This window comes from Salvelinus alpinus, chromosome 35 (assembly GCF_045679555.1).
Source record: "Salvelinus alpinus chromosome 35, SLU_Salpinus.1, whole genome shotgun sequence".
Classification (NCBI taxonomy): domain Eukaryota; kingdom Metazoa; phylum Chordata; class Actinopteri; order Salmoniformes; family Salmonidae; genus Salvelinus; species Salvelinus alpinus.
In genome coordinates, this window is record NC_092120.1 from 4,983,608 (window position 1) to 5,008,383 (window position 24,776).

Genomic DNA, 24,776 nt, shown 5'->3' on the forward strand with positions numbered 1-24,776 from the left:
CCTGCCTTCATCAGAGTTGGGTTGGGTTGTCAGGGCCTCGGGGCTGACTCCTGCCTTCATCAGAGTTGGGTTGGGTTGTCAGGGCCGCGGGGCTGACTCCTGCCTTCATCAGGGTTGGGTTGTCAGGGTTGTGGGGCTGACTCCTGCCTTCATCAGAGTTGGGTTGTCAGGGTTGCGGGGCTGACTCCTGCCTTCATCAGAGTTGGGTTGGGTTGTCAGGGCCGCGGGGCTGACTCCTGCCTTCATCAGAGTTGGGTTGGGTTGTCAGGGCCGCGGGGCTGACTCCTGCCTTCATCAGGGTTGGGTTGTCAGGGTTGTGGGGCTGACTCCTGCCTTCATCAGAGTTGGGTTGTCAGGGTTGCGGGGCTGACTCCTGCCTTCATCAGAGTTGGGTTGGGTTGTCAGGGCCGCGGGGCTGACTCCTGCCTTCATCAGAGTTGGGTTGTCAGGGTTGCGGGGCTGACTCCTGCCTTCATCAGAGTTGGGTTGGGTTGTCAGGGCCTCGGGGCTGACTCCTGCCTTCATCAGAGTTGGGTTGGGTTGTCAGGGCCGCGGGGCTGACTCCTGCCTTCATCAGTGTTGGGTTGGGTTGTCAGGGCCGTGGGGCTGACTCCTGCCTTCATTAGAGTTGGGTTGGGTTGTCAGGGCCGTGGGGCTGACTCCTGCCTTCATCAGTGTTGGGTTGTCAGGGCCGCGGGGCTGACTCCTGCCTTCATCAGAGTTGGGTTGGGTTGTCAGGGCCGTGGGGCTGACTCCTGCCTTCATCAGAGTTGGGTTGTCAGGGTTGCGGGGCTGACTCCTGCCTTCATCAGAGTTGGGTTGGGTTGTCAGGGCCTCGGGGCTGACTCCTGCCTTCATCAGAGTTGGGTTGGGTTGTCAGGGCCGCGGGGCTGACTCCTGCCTTCATCAGTGTTGGGTTGGGTTGTCAGGGCCGTGGGGCTGACTCCTGCCTTCATTAGAGTTGGGTTGGGTTGTCAGGGCCGTGGGGCTGACTCCTGCCTTCATCAGTGTTGGGTTGTCAGGGCCGCGGGGCTGACTCCTGCCTTCATCAGAGTTGGGTTGGGTTGTCAGGGCCGTGGGGCTGACTCCTGCCTTCATCAGAGTTGGGTTGGGTTGTCAGGGCCGCGGGGCTGACTCCTGCCTCTTCTCTCCTCTTTGGCCCCAGCCCCTGGATGACACGCAGCACTCATTCTTTATTTTTCTGAGTGTCAGAGCGAAACTGGGAGGAAGAGTAGAGTGATGGCATATTTTTAATGAATCCTTAAATAAATGATATTGCTGTCTAAGCTCTAGATATCCTGATCCACTCCGAGAGATAGAGACAGAGAAAGAGTTGAGAGAGGGAGCACGAAGTAAAATAAGGCTATAAAGTGAGTGAGAGGGAGATTGATGGACAGATGGGGACAGAGCACACACCTCGACCTGCAGTTATGTGTCTTTTTCCCTAGGAGTGAGGGTGGCCGGAGCGGTTAACTGCCCACTCTGACGACTGAATGTCTTGTGTGTTTTCGCGCGTGTGTCCGAGTAGTGGACGGTCAACAGGTCACGGTTGCTGTCTTTCAGAAGGGTCATTTCTCTCCTTATCAACGTCGGTCGCCGGGAGATTGAGGCCTGTCTGTCACCCACACTCTGTTGCCATGGAGAAGCCAGGTTGACTGACAGCTGTTCCCACCACTCAGGATTTAACCTCTCTCCTACTGGCAGTCAATGCCCTTCCCCTTCCCACACCCTTTCTGCAGCCACCCCTAGGCAACAGTAAATCACCTCCCCCCATATAGCAGGGATCATCAACTAGATTCAGCCTCCGGACAATTTTTTTTCTTGAGCGGATGGTCGTGGGGCCGGAACATAATTGCATATAATTTGTAGACTGAAAATTGACCACAAGAAGCCCAAACAAATATGTTTGACTAAAACATAATAATTTAAAACCTTTGTTTTCCTTTGTATATGATCACGTGTCGCTCTATTGGGAATACTTGGTAACAGATTTCTTTAATTTAAAATCACTTGGAGCTAATATCCTGGTGTTTTTACAGTTTTTTGTGTGCAACAATTCAAATTCTCCCAAAAATGCTAAATGTAAAAATAAATACTTTTTTGCTCAGAAGACTTGGGGGGGCCTAATAAAAGCATTTGGCCCGTGGGCCGCCTGTTGGGAAACCTGCCCTATAGTATGAGGGAAATGGTCTGTCAATCAGTGGTAGATCGGTTTACACTCGTGTGTATGTGGGGTGGGGGGGGGGTTGTCAGAGTGTTCTTTCCACTGTGTGACTCATCTAAAACCATTAAAATGTTCTGGTGACCCTCTCAATAAGGACAACCAATGTTTGTCTTTACCCTGACCATCCCTCCCGTCCACTCTGCTCTTTCCTGACGTGTGTGTTAGACTTGTATCATCATGCTCCCATGTCTATCTTTGTAATGACTCTCATAATTACTCTGATTTGAACACTTTCTTATTATCTTCCTCCCTCTTGCGCTCTCTCTCTCTCTCTCTCTCTCTCTCTCTCTCTCTCTCTCTCTCTCTCTCTCTCTCTCTCTCTCTCTCTCTCTCTCTCGCTCTCGCTCTCGCTCTCGCTCTCGCTCTGTCTCTCACTCTCTCTCTGTCTCTCTCGCTCTCTCTCTGTCTCTCGCTCTCTCTCTCGCTCTCTCTCTGTCTCTCTCGCTCTCTCTCTGTCTCTCGCTCTCTCTGTCTCTCTGTCTCTCGCTCTCTCTCTGTCTTTCTCTCTCTGTCTCTCTGTCTCTGTCTCTCTGTCTCTGTCTCTCTCTGTCTCTGTCTCTCTCTGTCTCTCTCTGTCTCTCTCTGTCTCTCTCTGTCTCTCTCTCGCTCTCTCTCTGTCTCTCTGTCTCTGTCTCTCCCTCTTTCATTCCCCCCAGGTTGGTCAGTTGGTGTTTAAGGGGATGCAGCGTCTGAACAGGATCCAGTCCATAGTGTTTGAGACAGCCTACAAAACCAATGAGAACCTGCTCATCTGTGCCACCACTGGGGCCGGCAAGACCAACATCGCCATGCTGACAGTCCTCCATGAGATCAGACAGCCCCTCCAACCTGGAGGGGTCATCAAGAAGGATGAGTTCAAGCTACCACTCAGCTGTGTGTGTGTGTGTGTGTGTGTGTGTGTGTGTGTGTGTGTGTGTGTGTGTGTGTGTGTGTGTGTGTGTGTGTGTGTGTGTGTGTGTGTGTGTGTGTGTGTGTGTGTGTGTGTGTGTGTGTGTGTGTGTGTGTGTGTGTGTGTGTGTGTGAGCGAGACATACAAACATACAGTAGAACACATTTATTATTGGTTGTCCTTATAAAGCCACACCCCCCCCCCCACACACACACATGTTCTAATACACACACATTCTAACACCACACACCCAATGCCAGCCAGCGAGGATAGCCACTTTCTCATACATCTTCATTAAACTTTCTTAATCTAAGTGGCCTGTTTCATATTTTTCAATAAATAGTGATTTATGCTGGTTGCCAGGGAACAAGTGATACTGTGCTGTTCACTCATTTATCATGACCGCGACCTTCCACTTCCTCTCACTTTCTTTCTCTCTTTCTCCCCCCGTTCTCCCTTTTCTCTATATATATTTATCTACCTCCCTCTTTCTTGCTGCCCTCTTTCTCTCTCTTCTCTCCTACTCGCTCCCTCCCTTCCCTCCATCTCTCTCTCTCTCCCTCTGTAGATAGTGTATGTAGCTCCTATGAAGGCCCTGGCAGCAGAGATGACAAATTACTTCAGTAAGCGCTTGGAGCCACTGGGCATTGCTGTCAAAGAGCTCACTGGAGACATGCAGCTAACCAAAGGGGAGATTCTGCGTACACAGGTACTGTACAAACACACACGGGTGCGCACGCACACACACAGTTTCTGCGTAGGCTTTCCCTATGCTCCGTTGGTCCAGAGTGGAGTTGTGTTCTGCCTCACGACTCTTCTCTAGCGCCTCTCAGTGGTCGGCTCTCAGCTCGGCTCTCTGGATTACAGTAGCTCCGTACCCTCTTCACACTGAGCACGTTTACTTGCACTAATAAATCGATATTAAACGGATTATGACAGTAGGTCGGTTATGGCAAATGTCAAGTAAACACTTTACTCTGCTTATTTTAAATGGCATTAGGTCAAAATCATAGTAAGCATACGCCGATTGTTCTGAACGCTACACCTGGTGTTCTGAACGTTCTTTTGAATTATTAGGACATTAATTATTAACAACTTAATCAAAGTTATAGCAGTGTATTTTAAAATTATTTTTCAAGAGTAATGTGACTGTTTCTTTGGCAGTAGTAGTGTAAAGCTCACAGTCATTAGCGCAGTGGAAACTTTTGCTCTGGAGTGATGAATCACACTTCACCATCTGACAATCCGACGGACCAATCTGGGTTTGGCGGATGCCAGGAGAACGCTACCTGCCCCAATACATAGTGCCAACTGTAAAGTTTGGTGGAGGAGGAATATAATGGTCTGGGGCTGTTTTTCATGGTTCGAGCTAGGCGCCTTAGTTCCATTGAGGGGAAATCTTAATGCTACAGCATACAATGACATTCTAGATGATTCTGTGCTTCCAACTTTGTGGCAACAGTTTGGGGAAGGCCCTTTCCTGTCCGCATGACAATGTCCTGTCAGCACAAAGCGAAGTCCATACAGAAATGGTTTGTTGAGATCGGTGTGGAAGAACTTGACTGGCCTGCACAGAGCCCTGACCTCAACCCCATCGAACACCTTTGGGATGAACTAGAACGCCGACTGCGAGCCAGGCCTAATGCCCAACATCAGTGCCCAACTTCACTAATGCTTTTGTGGCTGTATGGAAGCATGTCCCCGCAGCAATGTTACAACATCTAGTGGAAAGCCTTCCCAGGCAAGTGGAGGCTGTTATAGCAGCAAAGGGGGGACCAACTTCATATTAATGCCCATTATTTTGGAATGAGATGTTCGACAAGCAGGTGTCCACATACTTTTAATCATGTAGTGTATGTTTGCATTCATCTATATGCCAACAGTGCGCAACAATTAATCAGAACAATTATAGATAACTAATTGCCTCATATAAACTCAGCAAAAAAAGAAACGTCCTCTCACTGTCAACTGCGTTCATTTTCAGCAAATATGTGTAAATATTTGTATGAACATAACAAGATTCAACAACTGAGACATAAACTGAACAAGTTCCACAGACATGTGACTAACAGAAATAAAATAATGTGTACCTGAACAAAGGGGTTCAAAATCAAAAGTCAAAAGTAGCAGTCAGTATCTGTTGTGGCCACCAGCTGCATTAAGTACTGCAGTGCATCTCCTCCTCATGGACTGCACCAGATTTGCAAATTCTTGTTGTGAGATGTTACCCCACTCTTCCACTAAGGCACCTGCAAGTTTCCAGACATTTATGGGGGGAATGGCCCTAGCCCTCACCCTCCGATCCAACAGGTCCCAGATGTGCTCAATGGGATTGAGATCCGGGCTCTTCGCTGGCCGTGGCAGAACACTGACATTACTGTCTTGCAGGAAATCACGCACAGAACGAGCAGTATGGCTGGTGGCATTGTCATGCTGGAGGGTCATGTCAGGTTGAGCCTGTGGGAAGGGTACCACATGAGGGAGGAGGATGTCTTCCCTGTAACCCACAGCGTTGAGATTGCTTGCAATGACAACAAGCTCAGTCCGATGATGCTGTGACACACCGCCCCAGACCATGACGGACCTTCCACCTCCAAATCGATTCCGCTCCAGAGTACAGGCCTCGGTGTAACGCTCATTCCTTCTACGATAAACGCGAATCCGACCATCACCCCTGGCGAGACAAAACCGCGACTCGTCAGTGAAAAGCACTTTTTGCCAGTCCTGTCTGGTCCAGCGACAGTGGGTTTGTGCCCATTGGCGACGTTGTTGCCGGTGATGTCTGGTGAGGACCTGCCTTACAACAGGCCTACAAGCCCTCAGTCCAGCCTCTCTCAGCCTATTGCGGACAGTCTGAGCACTGATGGAAGGATTGTGCGTTCCTCGTGTAACTCGGGCAGTTGTTGTTGCCATCCTGTACCTGTCCCGCAGGTGTGATGTTCGGATGTACCAATCCTGTGCAGGTGTTATTACACGTTGTCTGCCACTGTGAGGACGATCAGATGTCCATCCTGTCTCCCTGTAGCGCTGTCTTAGGCGTCTCAGAGTACGGCCACATCTGCGGTCTTCATGCCTCCTTGCAGCATACCTAAGGCACGTTCACGCAGATGAGCAGGGACCCTGGGCATCTTTCTTTTGGTGTTTTTCAGAGTCAGTAGAAAGACCTCTTTAGTGTCCTAAGTTTTCATAACTGTAACCTTAATTGCCTACCGTCTGTAAGCTGTAAGTGTCTTAACGACCGTTCCACAGATGCATTTTCATTAATTGTTTATGGTTCATTGAACAAGCATGGGAAACAGTGTTTAAAACCTTTACAATGAAGATAGCCTAGGCCAGGTATGCCTGGGTTCCCCTGGGAACGCGCAATGCCGTCGGAGATATGCCAAATGAAAATGTGATTCACATTATACTTTTTTTTTTATCACTTTTTCAAATAGTACAGTTATATTTTCCAACAGGGCTATACATTTGGGTGAGGTTTTTTTCTCACCTGAGTAGCCTCGTTTCACTGCCAAAAATAAAATTAAACCATCTTGTGTTCAGCGAAATAACAACCCAATGTCAAATACAGGTAGCCTAGTCAAATAATTAACATCCAATCACATTAACTGTTACTCGCGGGAAACCTTCACTCTTGCGCAGACATTTTGAAACGAAACATGACAATTTGAAAAATAAACCACAGGAGTTTTTTGAGCGAGAATAAAGACGACTTTTGAGTAGTAAGACATGTATAAAAGCAACAGATACCGTTAATAAGAAGGGGCTAGAAGCGTCTAATATGGTGAACTACCGAGTGGCTAGGACAGGCAAGCCCCATACTATTGTGGAGGACTTAATTCTTCCTGCTGCCGCGGATATGGCTGGGACAATGCTGGGGGAAAAGCCAAAAAACTATACAGCCAATTGCTTCATCAAACAACGCTGTTTCATGACGCATCGGTGACATGACAGGAGATGTTTTGAAACAATTAATGCTTCGCATACAAGCCAGTGAATTCTATGCGTTACAGCTGGATGAGTCAACAGACGTGGCAGGCCTGGCACAGCTCCTGGTATATGTCCGTTACGTTTATGGGGCGTCAGTTCAGGAAGACATCCTCTTCTGCAAACCACTGGAAACCAGGACAACAGGAGAGGATATTTTTTAAGTACTGGACAGCTTTGTGACATCAAATGGACTTTGGTGGTCAAGATGTTGGTATCTGTGCTGATGGCGCAAAAGCCATGACAGGGAGACATAGTGGAGTGGTAACACGTGTGTAAGCAGTTGCTCCCGACACCACTTGGGTACACTGCAGCATCCAGTGAGAGGCTCATGCTTCCAATGGAATGCCTGACAGCTTGAAAAACATTTTGGACACTACAGTGAAAATGATTAACTTTGTTAAAGTCAGGCCCCTGAACTCTCGTGTATTTTCTGCATTATGCATTGATATGGGCAGTGACCATGTAACGCTTTTACAACATACAGAAGTGTGCTGGTTATCAAGGGGTAAAGTATTGACACATTTTTTTGAACTGAGAGACGAGCTTAAAGTTGTCTTTACTGAGCATCATTTTCACTTGTCTGACCGCTTGCATGATGACGAGTTTCTCACACGACTGGTCTATCTGGGTGAAGTTTTTTCTTGCCTGAATGATCTGAGTCTAGGATTACAGGGACTCTCCAACTATATTCAATGGGCGGGACAAAATTGAGGCTAGGATTAAGAAGTTGGAGCTCTTCTCTGTCTGCATTAAAAAGGACAACACACAGGTCTTTCCATCATTGTATGATTTTTTTTGTGTGCAAATGAACTCAAGCTTACGGACAATGTCAAATGTGTTATAGCGAAGCACCTGAGTGAGTTGGGTGCGCAATTATGCAGGTACGTTCCCGAAACGATGACACAAACAACTGGATTCGTTATCCCTTTCATGCCCTGCCTCCAGTCCACTTACCAATATCTGAACAAGAGAGACTCATCGAAATTGCAACAAGCGGTTCTGTGAAAATGTTATTTAATCAGAAGCCACTGCCAGATTTCTGGATAGGGCTGCGCTCAGAGATTTGCCTTGGCAAATCACTCTGTTAAGACACTAATGCCTTTGCAACCACGTACCTATGTGAGTGTGGATTCTCGGCCCTCACTAGCATGAAAACGAAATACAGACTATGGGGGAAATGATTTAAGACTGAGACTCTATCCAATTCAACCCAACATTGCGGAGTTATGTGCATCCTTTCAAGCACACCCTTTAATCTGTGTTGAGTTATTCACAATTTTTGATGAACAAATAAGGTTTTATTTTTAAGATTGCTAAATAAAGAGCAAAATTATTGATTAATATATTATTATTTGTGCCCTGGTCCTATAACAGCAACAAAGTCATTAATCTCGCCCATTTCTACAATTTATCTTCTTAAACTGTGATTTTAAACCTATCCCTTAAACCTAACCTTAACCACACTGCTAACCTTATGCCTAACCCTAACCTTAAATTATGAGCAAAAACATAAGTGTTTGAATTTTTTTTACGATATAGACCATTTTGACTTTTTGGCTGTGGTAACTAGTGACAACCGCAAAGTAGCCTAAACGGAAATTAGAATGGACGCAATTATTCCATAACTGCAGCTCGTTGTTGGAACACATATTTCCTATTCTTAAGTCAACCAGTGCATTTTTTATTTGTAATAAAACAGTCGTCATTTGGCATGGAATGTAGCTTGTGTATCTCATCAGTTAGATCCGTTTTTATATATCAAGCTTAACTTCTTGACGCTAGGGGTCAGATTTCTTTTTGATTTTTTAATAACGTTCCCAAGGTAAACGGACTATTTCTCAGGTCCAGATCGTAGAATATGCATATAATTTACAGATTAGGATAGAAAACATTCCAAAGTTTCCAAAACTGTCAAAATATTGTCTGTGAGTATAACAAAACTGATTTTGCAGGCGAAAACCTGAGGAAATCTAACCCGGAAATGATAAAAAAATAAAATAAAAATCTGTATTTCATTTCCCGTCTTTCTTCCATTTAAAGGGGTTATCAACCAGATTCCTTTTCCAATGGCTTCCTCAGCTGTGACCAGGCTTTAGACATAGTTTCAGGCTTTTATTTTGAAAAATGAGCAAGATTTTTCAAAACTAGTGAGGTGTCCTTTGATTAGTTCCTGCGCGCGAGAGGGGTAGCTCTCCATTTCCTTTCTCTCTTTTATTGAATAGGTTACGGTCCGGTTGAAATATGATCGATTATGTATGTTAAAAACAACCTGAGGATTGATTATAAAAAACATTTGACATGTTTCTACGAACATTACGGATACTTTTTGGAATTTTCGGTCGAACGGAACGAGGCTGTAGTTTTCTGAACATAACGCACAACCCAAATGGCGTTTTTTTGTTATAAAAGTAATATTTATCTAACAAAAATAACATTTATTGTGCAACTGGGAGTCTCGTGACTGCAAACATCCAAAGATTATCAAAGGTAAGCGATTAATTTTATTGCTTTTCTGACTTTCGTGACCATGCTAATTTGGGGCTAGCTGTTCTAGCATTGTTTGATACACTCACAAAAGCTTGGATTGCTTTCGCTGTAAAGCATATTTTCAAAATCTGACACGATAGGTGGATTAACAACAAGCTAAGCTATGTTTTGGTATATTTAATTTGTGATTGCAAGATTATAAATATTTTTTGTAATATTTTGCGCCCTGCAATTCAGCGGTTGTTTAGGAAAATGATCCCGCTAAAGGGATCCGTAGTGTGAACGATGCTGAATGGGTGTAGATAAAGAAGAGCTCTCCTGTAGGTACCAAAACATTCAAAGGCCATTTTCTCAAAAGTGAGGTTGCAAGTTTATCAACTTTCAAAGCAGAATTACTTTCCCAATGCAGTGTATGATATACCATTTTGCAGGGACGTGGATCAGAAAACCAGTCAGTATCTGGTGTAAACACCATTTGCCTCATGCAGCACGACACATCTCCTTCACATAGAGTTAACCTGGCTGTTGATTGTGACCTGTGGAATGTTGTTCCACTCCTCTTCAATGGCTGTGCGTAGTTGCTGGATATTGGCGGAAACTGGAACACGCTGTTGTACGCGTGTCTGTTGAGTATACAGGCCATGGAAGAACTGGGACATTTTCAGCTTCCAGTAATTGTGTACAGATCTGCCCACTGATGTCAGTTATGATGCCGAACTGCAGCCAGGTCAAGACCCTAGCGAGGACAATGAGCATGCAGATGATCTTCCCTGAGACGGTTTCTGTTTCATCAGCTGTCCGGGTGGCTGTTCTCAGATGATCTCGCAGGTGAAGAAGCTTGACGTTGAGGTCCTGGGCTGGCGTGGTTACACGTGGTCTGTGACTGTGAGGCCGGTTGGACGTAATGCCAAATTATCTAAAACGACGTTGGAGGCGGCTTGTAGTAGAGACATGGACATTCAGTTATCTGGCAACATCTCTGGTGGACATTCCTGCAGTCAGCATGCCAATTGCACGCTCCCTCAACTTGCCATCTGTGGCATTGTGTTGTGACAAAATCTCACATTTTAGAGTGATATTTCATTTATTTTTTTACATTTTTTACAATTTGATTTAAATTTGAAGTTGGAAGTTTACATACACCTTAGCCAAGGACATTTAAACTCAGTTTTTCATGATTCCTGACATTTAATCCAAGTACAAATTCCCTATTTTTGGTCAGTTAGGATCACCGCTTCATTTTAAGAATGTGAAATGTCAGAATAATAGTAGAGAGAATGATTTATATCAACTTTAATTTCTTTCATCACATTCCAAGTGGGTCAGAAGTTTACATACACTCAATTAGTATTTGGTAGCATTGCCTTTAAATTGTTTAACTTGGGTCAAATGTTTCAGGTAGCTTTCCACAAGCTTCCCACAATAAGTTGGGTGAATTTTGGCTCATTCCTCCTGACAGAGCTGGTGTAACTGAGTCAGGTTTGTAGGCCTCCTTGCTCGCACACACTTTTTCAGTTCTGCCCACAAATGTTCTATAGGATTGAGGTCAGGGCTTTTTGATGGCCACTCCAATACCTTGACTTTGTTGCCCTTAAGCCATTTTGCCACAACTTTGGAAGTATGCTTGGGGTCATTGTCCATTTGGAAAATCCATTTGCGACAGAGCTTTAACTTCCTGGCTGATGTCTTGAGATGTTGCTTCAATATATCCACATAATTTTCCATCCTCATGAAGCCATCTATTGTGTGAAGTGCACCAGTCCCTCCTGCAGCAAAGCACCTCCACAACATGATGCTGCCACCCCCGTGCTTCACGTTTGGGATGGTGTTCTTCGGCTTGCAAGCATCCCCCTTTTTCCTCCAAACATAACGATGGTCATTATTGCCAAACAGTTATATTTTTGTTTCATCAGACCAGAGGACATTTCTCCCAAAATTACAATTTTTGTTCTCATGTGCAGTTGCAAACCATAGTCTGTCTTTGTTTATGGCGGTTTTTGGAGCAGTGGCTGAGCGGTATATATATGTCGATATAGGACTCGTTTTACTGTGGATATAGATACTTTTGTACCTGTTTCCTCCAGCATCTTCACAAGGTCCTTTGCTGTTGTTCTGGGATTGATTTGCATTTTTCGCACCAAAGTACGTTCATCTCTAGGAGACAAAACGCATCTCCTTCCTGAACGGTATGACGGCTGCGTGGTCCCATGGTGTTTATACTTGCGTACTGTTGTTTGTACAAATGAACGTGGTACCTTCAGGCATTTGGAAATTGCTCCCAAGGATGAACCAGACGTGTGGAGGTCTACAATTTTTTTTCTGAGGTCTTGGCTGATTTCTTTAGATTTTCCCATGAATTCAAGCAAAGAGGCACTGAGTTTGAAGGGAGGCCTTGAAATACATCCACAGGTACACCTTCAATTTACTCAATTAAGTCAATTAGCCTATCAGAAGTTTCCCACTGGAATTGTGATACACTGAATTATAAGTGAAATAATCTGTCTGTAAACAATTGTTGGAAAAATGACTTGTCATGCACAAAGTAGATGTCCTAACCGACTTGCCAAAACTATAGTTTGTTAACAAGAAATTTGTGGTGTGGTTGAAAAAACGAGTTTTAATGACTCCAACCTAAGTGTATGTTAACTTCCGACTTCAACTGTAACTTGGCAAGTCCCCAGCACAAGGTGCACCTGTGTAATGATCATGCTGTTTAATCATCTTCTTGATATGCCACACCTGTCGTGCTGTGTTGTCGTCTTTGGTTTCTCTTTATGCAGTGTTGTGGTGTCTCTTGTCGTGATGTTTGTTTTTTCCTATTTTTATTTATTTTTATCCCAGCCACAGGAGGCCTTTGGCCTCTTGGTAGGCCTTCAATAAGAATTTGTTCTTAACTGACTTGCCTAGTTAAATAAAATAAATTAAAACCTGTCAGGTAATTGGATTAATTTAGCAAAGTAGGTTTTACAGTATTGGGGGAAAAATGGTAATCTCTTGTTAAAGTTTGCGTTTTGATGTCCGTCCCTAGTATGTAACCGTACTCATTGTAGTGCCAACCACAGACACACACACACAGACTATAGTGCCAACCCCAACCATACTGTTCTGGCTCAGATCTCTTTCTTTACATTGTCCATTCCAGTAACTATGGTCCGTAAACAGGCTAGCCCAGCACAGCTTGGCTTGGTTTGGCTCGATAGGCTCAGTAGTGTGAAAAGGGTATCTGTCATAGCAGCTTATGGCTGTATAGAGTAGCAGGGTTTACACAGCAGAGGGAGATAACAGGAGAGAGTCTGGGACAGAGATCCACACGGCCGATACCCGTGTCTGGGACAGAGATCCACAGGGCCAATGACAGTGTCTTGGACAGAGATCAACAGGACCAATAACAGTGCTTTACAGCTGGTCTCCTCACACTGTACTTTGGGCTCAGTTAGGGTCAGGTCACAACACAGACTTCAGTCATACATCTGGCATTCTGCAGTGAAGAGTAGGAGACAATATTGTGTTCATGAATCACATGGAAACGTACACAATTGCAGTATAGATAATAGTTGCTCTCCTGTCTTAGTTCAAAATAAAAGTCATAAAAGCAAGAATTGGCGAGGCTTCCGAATGCATACGCTCAAGCACCACACACACACACTCACCCTCCAGCAATGATAGTGTCCCTCTCTCCTGCTTTATGTAGGAGACTAGTGCAGTTCCTTATCTCTCTCTGGTGTCCTCCTGTTCTTAATTCTCTGGCAGGCTTTATAAATGGACTGTTCCTTCACTGCAACATACTGTAGCTACTGATAGAACTGATAAGCCATAGAGAGGCCAGCACTACCACAACCACAGAGTTTCTCACACTAGACAGTCATGCAGGCTTAGGTGGTTGGCGTGGCAGGGGGCGTGGCAATGAGCACGGTTGGCTGTCAACGCGGCTACATTTTAGAGAAAGCCCCCATCTTGGAGCTGTAAAGAAATGTTAGCATTTTTAAGCCAATTTCCTGAAATTCTACAAATTTCTCCATGAAGCTGAGAGAAATGTTTGCCATTTTAAAGCTAATTTCATCGAATTGTACACTTTTTTTTTCATGCAGCTGAGAATTGTTTTTGCCGTTTTAAAGCAACTTTCCTGCGATTCTACATATTCTGCAATTGAGCTGAGAGAACATTTTGCTCATTTCCTGCAATTCTATTATTTTTTCCCCCATGGATTATGCTGTTCTTTTGCTCAGACCTAATAAATGAATATTACTATATTCATAGAATTTTTTAATTTTCAATTCTCAAAGTCTAGCGTTTATTTTGGTGTTAGTTCTCAAGGTTTATATTATCAAAAATATATGGGTCCATATGGGTCAATTTTCTACATACTTTCTGTTTGTAGTCTATTAAGTTTACACTCAAAGGGTTTTTCCATCCCGAAAGTTAACAACAATATATATATACATCATATATACATATAATTAAAAAAAAATTAACATTTTTTTTATATACAGTGGGGAGAACAAGTATTTGATACACTGCCGATTTTGCAGGATTTCCTACTTACAAAGCATGTAGAGGTCTGTCATTTTTATCATAGGTACACTTCAACTGTGGGAGACGGAATCTAAAACAAAAATCCAGAAAATCACATTGTATGATTTTTAAGTAATTAAATTGCAAGACATAAGTATTTGATACATCAGAAAAGCAGAACTTAATATTTGGTACAGAAACATTTGTTTGCAATTACAGAGATCATAAGTTTCCTGTAGTTCTTGACCAGGTTTGCACACACTGCAGCAGGGATTTTGGCCACTACTCCATACAGACCGTCTCCAGATCCTTCAGGTTTCGGGGCTGTCGCTGGGCAATACGGACTTTCAGCTCCCTCCAAAGATTTTCTATTGAGTTCAGGTCTGGAGACTGGCTAGGCCACTCCAGGACCTTGAGATGCTTCTTACGGAGCCACTCCTTAGTTGCCCTGGCTGTGTGTTTTGGGTCGTTGTCATGCTGGAAGAACCAGCCACGACCTATCTTCAATGCTCTTACTGAGGGAAGGAGGTTGTTGGCCAAGATCTCGCGATACATGGCCCCATCCATCCTCCCCTCAATACGGTGCAGTCGTCCTGTCCCCTTTGCAGAAAAGCATCCCCAAAGAATTATGTTTCCACCTCCATGCTTCACGGTTGGGATGGTGTTCTTGGGGTTGTACTCATCCTTCTTCTTCCTCCAAACACGGCGAGTGGAGTTTAGACCAAAAAGCTCTATTTTTGTCTCATCAGACCACATGACCTTCTCCCATTCCTCCTCTGGCATTGGCAAACTTCAGACGGGCCTGGACATGCGCTGGCTTGAGCACGGGGACCTTACGTGCGCTGCAGGATTTTAATCCATGACGGCGTAGTGTGTTACTAATGGTTTTCTTTGAGACTGTGGTTCCAGCTCTCTTCAGTTCATTGACCAGGTATTGCCGTGTAGTTCTGGGCTGATCCCTCACCTTCCTCATGATCATTGATGCCCCACAAGGTGAGATCTTGCATGGAGCCCCAGACTGAGGGTGATTGACCGTCATCTTGAACTTCTTCCATTTTCTAATAATTGCGCCAACAGTTGTTGCCTTCTCACCAAGCTGCTTGCCTATTGTCCTGTAGCCCATCCCAGCCTTGTGCAGGTCTACAATTTTATCCCTGATGTCCTTACACAGCTCTCTGGTCTTGGCCATTGTGGAGAGGTTGGAGTCTGTTTGATTGAGTGTGTGGACAGGTGTCTTTTATACAGGTAACGAGTTCAAACAGGTGCAGTTAATACAGGTAATGAGAAAAACTAACAGGTCTGTGAGAGCCGGAATTCTTACTGGTTGGTAGGTGATTAAATACTTATGTCATGCAATAAAATGAAATTGTATTACTTAAAAATCATACAATGTGATTTTCTGGATTTTTGTTTTAGATTCCGTCTCACAGTTGACGTGTACCTATGATAAAAATTACAGACCTCTACATGCTTTGTAAGTAGGAAAACCTGCAAAATCGGCAGTGTATCAAATACTTGTTCTCCCCACTGTATATATGATTATTTTTTGATTAACTGTTAGTACTTAAGCGACCCAAAAAAGCACTTAGGCGGTTCGCCCAAGGATTACAAATGGCAGAAAAATCTCTGAGAGGTCATTGTGTGGCTACTTGGTTGACATTATTTTAGGAGGGTTTGTGTGTGTTCTTTTGGTCTCCATATCTTATCTCTTTCTCTCCCTCGTCTATACTACCCCTCTCCATGTTCCTGATTCCTTGTTCTCAGCAGCATTAGTTGTATTTGCCATGGTGACTGCAGTTAGTTGTACTGTAAAATACCAAATTCATATCCTGTTTATTGTCCACTGTATTTGTGCCCTTGACGGTGGTGCTTGTATTTTAACGCGGGGGGAGGGAGTGAAGAGATGCTTTCAACATTACCCAGCAGTACTTTAGTCAACCTCTTTTAAAGTGCTCTCCCAATTCAAAGTGTTCAAATAAGAGACCTATGCTAGTTATGGATACAAAGGCTACTCTGTTCTCTCCAATTAACAAGATGGCTGGATATATTGGAAATGTGATTGACATGAGTTAAGACTAACTCATATTTGAAATGCGTCCGTGGTCAGAAAAAACTTACCACTCACAAAATGAAGATGATAAATATAATGTTGTTATTGAGTAACTAAACCAATTAGATTGCCACTTGTTATACTCGTAGTGACATAACCAATCAGATGTTTTCTTTCAATTAAAATGATTAGTCAATTGTCCAATTCGATATCCAATTGTAACAGCTCCCCAGCAAATCAACCAGTTAGGTTGTTTGCCTCAGTGAGTGGCCTGTAAACGAGTTTGTTCTTGTCTCTAATGCATTTGTCAATAGCTCTGTCAACCAGGTGTGTATTCTCTCAATGGTAAAATCATTCATATTTCCTGCTACTTCTCCCTTGTTTTATATTCATTTCATTAAGTATATATTTTCATTATTAGTCATTATTTTCCTCAGAGCGTTTGACTGTATGTGTGAGTCAGTGTTGCGTGTGTAAAACAGAATGTAGAAAAGGAGGATGAATGGGATTTGTGAAACAAAAAGGAGGGTGGAGTGAAGGATGTAGGCTAAACTCCTTCCCATCTAGTGAGCGCCTCACTGATGGAGGGGGTGAGAGGTGGGGGAGAGGTAGACAGAGAGAGGAAGGACTAGGCTGAAAAGGTTGCCAAGAACAAGCATATCTAGCAAATCCAAAAGAGGATAGTAGAGCTTAGACTTTAGAGGTTCATAAACCTCCTGGTACTTAAGGATGGCAAGATGAAAGCAGAGAGAGCGAGAGAGAGAGAAATTGAGGGAGAGAGATGTGAATCTTGAGAAATTAGGTCAATACCAGTTAATCTGGAGGTGTGTGTGTGCGTGCGTGTGGTGGTGTGTTTTTCTTTGTGAGAGAGAGGGCACACACACACTTTTAATGAGGATGGACTGGCAGAGGCTCAACAATATTATCCTTACCCCCTGCATACTCCCACCAACCAGCCTTGCTTCTCTATCTACCCAGACTGTAGAGCTTGGATGAAATACAATTTCATGAAATGACCTTCTGTTTCTGCTAGTGTGGAGTAAGTGTAGAGTAAGTGTAGAGTAAGTGTAGAGTAAGTGTAGAGTAAGTGTAGAGTAAGTGTATTAAAACTCCAATAACTCCATTAAAGTTCACTAGGTACTATAAAGTTAGCTCTCTGGAGACCTCAGGGTAAATAAGCAGGATTTTTTTTAAATGATCCTCATACATTTTTGTTATCTGAAACAACTTTCTAACAGACCTTTCTATTTATCCCCTCCCACAGACATATCACACCAGTGTTTGTTTCTCACTGTTTGCATATATGTGTGAAATCGTTGCTGTAGTTCGATACAGAGAAGATTAGCATTCCTACAATATTATTCTGTTGAAATTGAACTTGATCTCTGAGAAATGAAGCTAGTTGATGACTTACTTTATCAGTACATACTGTATTATCAACATATCTCATCCATATAACTACTGCTGAACATACCTTCCTACATATACACTGTATATTGTTCATACTGTCTATGCACACCACGTGTTTATATTCCAGACTTGTTTCTTCTTGTTGGGGGGGATTGTTTGTGTGTTTGTGTGTTAGTATTGTACAGTTAGAAACTTACTCCACTGCTGGAGCTAGAAACACAAGCATTTCCCTGCACCTGCTTTAACATCTGCTGATCTGTGTACGCAACAAATGAACATTGATTTGATTTATGGGTCTGCTATTGTCACAACTCCCATTAAAAACATGCAGTGGATGTACACACGCACACATACACACTCACTCACTCACTCACTCACTCACTCACTCACTCACTCACTCACTCACTCACTCACTCACTCACTCACTCACTCACTCACACACACACACACACACACACACACACACACACACACACACACACACACACACACACACACACACACACACACACACACACACACACACACACACACACAGATACATTTGTAGCCTTGACAAGCTATTAGTCGTTCAATTACAGTATGAAAGCAGTGAAACAATTCTACCTTCTTACCTTTCCCTCCTCGCAAACCCCCTCTCTCTCTGTGGCACCGATAGTTACCATAGTAACAGTCAACGGGCTTGGAGTGGCTGCTGGCTGGCAGACATGCCAGTGTGCGGGTGGGTGAGTGGGTGAATGAGCAGTGGGCGCGCTGGCTCTTCAAGTCCCTCTCCCTCAGTCTTGAGAGTAAATATTAACTTAATGACAGAGTGGCCCCCTGGCACTCTGCTCCACAGACAGAAAGACACGCACCCACAGACAGACAGGTAATTAGTAGATAAGTGGTAGTGTGGGAAGACCTCGCCATGGCCCCATGTTCCACATGGCTGCACACATCACTGTTACCACGCTGGGTAGAGCTGCCTGGGTAGAGCCCCCCTTGTTAACATGGAGCTGGGGCTGAGTCACATTACATAGCAATATAGGGTCCGTTTCTCAGACACACATTAGGCGTAGTCCTAGACTAAAATGCTCTTTCAATGGCGATTCGCCATTCAGTATGATCTTTGTTCAGGGCTTAATCTGTGTTCAAGAAAACCGCTCCGTGTGTTCTAGAATTGTTCTGATCCACTGGGTGCACGTTGGGTAGAGCCCCACTCATCATATGGCTGGGTCTGACCACCACAGACGAGCTGCAACTTGCTCATCAGAACAGTTCTAGGACACTATTTCTACGTGATCATCATGGAACGTTGATTTGAATGTGGATGTCCATTCTAGTAATTGTAAATGTTCTATAATGGAAACCCACTTTGACACAGGTCTTTATCCGCCCCATTGTGTTCCAGGACTGCACTCTCTTCTATTTCACCAACGCTGCATATTCACAACTATTGTGTTTTTTCTAGGGGAAGGTTTTTGCGGCACTAAAATTAATCCGTGGGAGTCTGTCCAACCATGAATATAAAACACTTAGCAGCCAGTCATAGAAATAAATAACGAGATCAATATCAATGTTAGTAAAAACAATGCAAGGAAAATAATGGGTGTTTCCTGTTAAGTCAAATGGCGTCTTGTCATTGTTTTTGTTGTGTAATTAAAGAAAGCACTGTGGCCTGCTAGTCATTGGTTTGGAAGCCAGAGCTTCCATTTAGATGAACCTGCAGCCTAATTAAGACGGCCACTTCTCTCCTATCTGCTAGCACCAATGTGTGCGTGGCCGTTTTCTCTCTGCTAGCACTTTGCCGGTCTCTAATGGCAATGTGTGTGCGTGCGTGGCAATGTATGTGTGCGTGCATGGCCGTTGCCTCTCTGCTAGGAAGGAGCGCCAGTCTGTAATGGCTAGCCAGATGGATTTGAATGCAAACTAGAGTCTAATGAAATGATTTTACAAAAAGTGTCTAATAGGAATTTACACACACACACACACACACACACACACACACACACACACACACACACACACACACACACACACACACACACACACACACACACACACACACACACACACACACACACACACACACACACACACACACACACACACACACACACACACACACACACACACACACACACACACTGATGGGTTGGCAAACAGCTCGCACACCATTCATTATGCATTGTTCTATTTTTCTATCGTCAGACGCTTAATTGCACTAGAACGATGGTTCTGAAGGGCCCAAAGGGTCCGGGTTTTAAACGGGAACAGGTGAGATGATGATTAAGAAGATGACAAGGGAGGAGTGAGGGATGTGTAGAGGATAGAGGGATGAACTGATAACACAGATGATGGATAGAGTGCTCTGGTTGCAGGTGGTGTATATGAGACAAGTAGGGACCAGAGATGTTCTTGGTCATGTGACCTGAACAGGAAGAACTCTGTTCCCTAGTTAAACACAGTACCCTGTTCTGATGGTCATTAGGAACTCTGTCCCCTAGTTAAACACAGGACCCTGACCTGATGGTCATTATGAACTATGTTCCCTAGTTATAACAGTACCCTGATATGATGGTCATTAAGAACTCTGTCCCCTAGTTAAACACAGGACCCTGACCTGATGGTCATTAAGAACTCTGTCCCCTAGTTATAACAGTACCCTGATATGATGGTCATTAAGAACTCTGTCCCCTAGTTATAACAGTACCCTGTTCTGATGGTCATTAAGAACTCTGTCCCCTAGTTAAACACAGGACCCTGACCTGATGGTCATTAAGAACTATGTTCCCTAGTTATAACAGTACCCTGATATGATGGTCATTAAGAACTCTGTCCCCTAGTTAAACACAGGACCCTGACCTGATGGTCATTAAGAACTCTGTCCCCTAGTTATAACAGTACCCTGTTCTGATGGTCATTAAGAACTATGTCCCCTAGTTATAACAGGACCCTGTTCTGATGGTCATTAAGAACTCTGTCCCCTAGTTATAACAGTACCCTGATATGATGGTCATTAAGAACTCTGTCCCCTAGTTAAACACAGTACGCTGTTCTGATGGTCATTAAGAACTCTGTCCCCTAGTTATAACAGGACCCTGTTCTGATGGTCATTAAGAACTCTGTCCCCTAGTTATAACAGGACCCTGACCTGATGGTCATTAAGAACTCTGTCCCCTAGTTATAACAGTACCCTGTTCTGATGGTCATTAAGAACTCTGTTCCCTAGTTAAACACAGTACCCTGTTCTGATGGTCATTAAGAACTCTGTCCCCTAGTTAAACACAGGACCCTGACCTGATGGTCATTAAGAACTATGTTCCCTAGTTATAACAGTACCCTGATATGATGGTCATTAAGAACTCTGTCCCCTAGTTATAACAGTACCCTGTTCTGATGGTCATTAAGAACTCTGTCCCCTAGTTAAACACAGGACCCTGACCTGATGGTCATTAAGAACTATGTTCCCTAGTTATAACAGTACCCTGTTCTGATGGTCATTAAGAACTCTGTCCCCTAGTTATAACAGTACCCTGATATGATGGTCATTAAGAACTCTGTCCCCTAGTTAAACACAGGACCCTGACCTGATGGTCATTAAGAACTATGTTCCCTAGTTATAACAGTACCCTGATATGATGGTCATTAAGAACTCTGTCCCCTAGTTATAACAGTACCCTGTTCTGATGGTCATTAAGAACTCTGTCCCCTAGTTAAACACAGGACCCTGACCTGATGGTCATTAAGAACTATGTTCCCTAGTTATAACAGTACCCTGTTCTGATGGTCATTAAGAACTCTGTCCCCTAGTTATAACAGTACCCTGATATGATGGTCATTAAGAACTCTGTCCCCTAGTTAAACACAGGACCCTGACCTGATGGTCATTAAGAACTATGTTCCCTAGTTATAACAGTACCCTGATATGATGGTCATTAAGAACTCTGTCCCCTAGTTAAACACAGGACCCTGACCTGATGGTCATTAAGAACTCTGTCCCCTAGTTATAACAGTACCCTGATATGATGGTCATTAAGAACTCTGTCCCCTAGTTAAACACAGGACCCTGACCTGATGGTCATTAAGAACTCTGTCCCCTAGATTAACACAGGACCCTGACCTGATGGTCATTAAGAACTCTGTCCCCTAGTTATAACAGTACCCTGATATGATGGTCATTAAGAACTCTGTCCCCTAGTTAAACACAGTACGCTGTTCTGATGGTCATTAAGAACTCTGTCCCCTAGTTATAACAGGACCCTGTTCTGATGGTCATTAAGAACTCTGTCCCCTAGTTATAACAGTACCCTGTTCTGATGGTCATTAAGAACTATGTCCCCTAGTTATAACAGGACCCTGTTCTGATGGTCATTAAGAACTCTGTCCCCTAGTTATAACAGTACCCTGATATGATGGTCATTAAGAACTCTGTCCCCTAGTTAAACACAGTACGCTGTTCTGATGGTCATTAAGAACTCTGTCCCCTAGTTATAACAGGACACTGTTCTGATGGTCATTAAGAACTCTGTCCCCTAGTTATAACAGGACCCTGACCTGATGGTCATTAAGAACTCTGTCCCCTAGTTATAACAGTACCCTGATATGATGGTCATTAAGAACTCTGTCCCCTAGTTATAACAGGACACTAACCTGATGGTCATTAAGAACTCTGTCCCCTAGTTATAACAGTACCCTGATATGATGGTCATTAAGAACTCTGTCCCCTAGTTATAACAGTACCCTGTTCTGATGGTCATTAAGAACTCTGTCCCCTAGTTATAACAGTACCCTGTTCTGATGGTCATTAAGAACTCTGTCCCCTAGTTAAACACAGGACCCTGACCCGATGGTCATTAAGAACTCTGTCCCCTAGTTAAACACAGGACCCTGACCTGATGGTCATTAAGAACTCTGTCCCCTAGATTAACACAGGACCCTGACCTGATGGTCATTAAGAACTCTGTCCCCTAGTTAAACACAGGACCCTGTTCTGATGGTCATTAAGAACACTGTCCCCTAGTTATAACAGTACCCTGACCTGATGGTCATTAAGAACTCTGTCCCCTAGATTAACACAGGACCCTGACCTGATGGTCATTAAGAACTCTGTCCCCTAGATTAACACAGGACCCTGATCTGATGGTCATGAAAACTCCTAGCCCCTAGTTATAACAGTACGCTGTTCTGATGGTCAAAGTATGTCATGGATTTTGAGTATATGGGGCTGAACAGGTACTTTTGGATCGACTGACAAATCATGTCTGTCTGTGTTCATCTGTTTGTCACTGACGGTGTGTGTCCATCTGTTTTCCAGATGCTGGTGACCACCCCTGAGAAGTGGGATGTGGTGACCAGGAAGAGCTTTGGGGACGTGGCCCTGTCCCAGATTGTAACGCTCCTCATCCTGGACGAGGTGCATCTGCTACACGAGGACAGAGGTCCAGTTCTGGAGAGCCTGGTGGCCAGGACACTACGATGGGTTAGTACCTCTCTGTCTCAGCATAAGTCTCTTAAAAAATATAAATATATATTGGTAGCACTGGTGCTCCCAACTTTAAAAAGTTAATAGCACAATTTAAAATGTAGGAGCACCAGAAAAGTTAATTCTTTAATTGATTGAGATAAAGCCTATATTGGAGATATATGAATTATATCTACTTTTGAAGCACATGCGGTGGCTAGAAACTATAACCCTTTAAAGACATTGTTTATTGTCAATTATTATATATATATTTTTAACATTACTTAAACGTAAACCTATCCAACAATAACCTATTAAAAACAGTTCTGTAGCAATGAGGTTTGTGCAGTAGGCTATAGGCCCAATACATTATCACTGCATATCAGCTACGCTTGAATTACCCTGCCAGTGTTGTTCTTCTCAGATGATTTAAATTATATTTCAAAACGTATGGTTTATGATCACACCGGTAGTAGATCAGTTGTTGTATTACTTGTGAGGCCCAGCTGAGTGAGCATACATTTTAATAAAGTGCTTTTTTTATTTCACTGGACTGATGGTGCCTTCATCTGATGGTCAGTCTCAGTGGGGGGAGAGAGAGCGCAGCAGAGGGTCCACCTCTCACCATCCCTCTGCTCTCCCTCCCTTCGCTGAGACTGACTGTGACCAAAAAGGGGACGTCTTCCAGCTGATGGTGAAACTCGAGTCTCAGGCTCAAATTCATGTTACTCCTCTGACCAGTGAAAGTGAAATATTCCTCCATATAAAAATAGACACACTTTGCCAGTAATAACAATGCAAGCATTTCGATACGCTTTGCTAGTCATTCATTGCAGCTGCCGTGCTGGTTGAAATGCGAGTGGAAGAAGGGAGAAGCTCATTTAATGGCATATAAAAGTGTTCAATAAAAAGTGGTTACAGTGCTGAATAAAACTGTAAACGTGAACTCACTCATAAAAACAGCAGCTCTTTGCTCTCTAGTCATGGTTTTAAAGTCTCACAGTATCAATGTTGCTATGGTTTTAAAGTCTCACAGTATCAATGTTGCTGTGCATCAAGGAAACTGCAGACACGGTAATCTGTGCCATCCGATTGGCCAGCTGTAGGCCTATAGGTGCACTTGATTTGCTCTCTGGGCTGGCGAGTATGGCACTCGGAGGCAGCAGTACAGCGAAGCCTAATCATAACAATTATTCTGGGTGATAAAAAAATTTTGGTAGTCACACTCGTGCCCCCAAAATAAAATTCCAGGTCACACTGGAAAATGTTTTAGAGCATATGCGACCAAAATGGTTGCACTTTAGAGCCCTGGTCCCAGCCCTTATCCTACCCTGTCCCCCCTGGTCCCACTGTCCCCTCACCACACTAGCCTAGCGGTCAGCCCACTCCGACAGGTCAGTCCCTCCCTCTATCATTACACTAGGGTCTCCTCACCATGAACATTATGCACAAGGACATTCATATTAATATTAGTACAACACCGTCATTCTCATTCAACCATATCAGGTTTATGTCATTGTTAAATATTGTAAGTTTTGTCTAGTCTTTGTTGTGGAGCTGTGTGTTTACCGCAGTCAGAGTCGGTGATTTAGCTTTAGTTAGCCTGTCTGTCTGTGGGCTGTGCTGTCTGTGCTGTGTGTTTCTGTATCTGAGTGGGATGCCTGATTCCCTCTTATGATGATTGACAGCGTCATGCGCAGGAATCAGCCCTGCCGTTTGGGATATTAGAGTGATTATGCAAATTCCGACAGTCTGGGAAATGGGAGCCATC

At 43.9% G+C, this 24,776-nt stretch overlaps 1 pseudogene; it reads left to right on the forward strand.

The window, feature by feature from the left end:
- LOC139564274 (activating signal cointegrator 1 complex subunit 3-like) overlaps positions 1 to 24,776 on the forward strand; it is a 121,701-nt pseudogene that overhangs the window by 12,897 nt on the left and 84,028 nt on the right.